The sequence below is a fragment of the Scleropages formosus genome, chromosome 1 (assembly GCF_900964775.1).
Source record: "Scleropages formosus chromosome 1, fSclFor1.1, whole genome shotgun sequence".
In the NCBI taxonomy this organism is placed as follows: domain Eukaryota; kingdom Metazoa; phylum Chordata; class Actinopteri; order Osteoglossiformes; family Osteoglossidae; genus Scleropages; species Scleropages formosus.
The window spans coordinates 10945063-10946134 of record NC_041806.1 but is presented as its reverse complement, the minus strand read 5'-3'; positions in this window follow the sequence as shown (position 1 = coordinate 10946134).

Sequence of the window (1072 nt, the reverse complement as noted above, 5' to 3'; positions counted from 1 at the left end):
AGTATAAACTGCTACACATTTAAGCTTCTGGGAATTGGTCATGGAGGGTAAGACAATGGACAATGCCCTGTCTCTTGTAGAGGCACTGCACACATGCCACAAGTCACTAATACTGTTCATGCAAGATGCACAGCACTTTGGAAGACACCAAGTACACTCTGATATAACTTTAATATTAGGGTTTGAATACTGTGGCAGCAAGCATTCAGCATGTATTAGAAATGAGAAAATGCACACTGGAAAAGCTCACTGGACTTGCATCTTTTGAAGCACTGCCATGTTGCGAGTCAAATCAAATTGTTTGTAAAAAAAAATTTAAACTTCTTTGCTTTTTCATGCTTTGATGGATAGAATAAACAGAACACACTACTGTTCTACAATGTTCAGGTTACAACCTTATTTATATCTTCTTGTACTAATACAGTGATAAGTGAATAAATTCTGAAATCTAATAATCACATTAAGCCTTCATTTTTTTAAATCTTCACAAAAACAACAACCAAAAGTACTAATGTAAAAAGTCTCACTTGAGGCTTCATGGAGAACTGTTAAAGTATAATGCCAATAATGAATGGATCAACAAATGAACAGTTGTGACTACATAGTAATTTATTTTGTCTGGTGGGCTTTACTCTGATGTGCATTCTAAAGGAAATGGCGCCACACCGCTGGACTGACCTTTATGATGAATTAAGGTTTACAGAGGATTTTTAATTCAATCATGTGTTCAAGCGTGTTAAGGACAAAATTGTCATGTTTGGTTTTTGTTGTTCCTCCCTAAGGGAGCATGGCAGTACGGTGGCGCAGGGGATTTGGTCTGTGCCTGCTCTCTGGTGGGCCTGGGATTCGAGTCCCACTTGGGGTGCCTTGCGACGGACTGGCGTCCCATCCTGGGTGTGTCCCCTCCCCCTCCGGCCTTGCACCCAATGTGCCACGTTAGACTCCAGCTCGCTGCGACCCCGCTTGGGACAAGCGGTTTCAGTCAGTGTGTGTGTGTGTGTGTGTGTGTGTGTGTGTGTGTGTGTGTGTGTGTGTGTGTTCCTCAGTGACAGTCAAAGTCCAATTTTTTAAA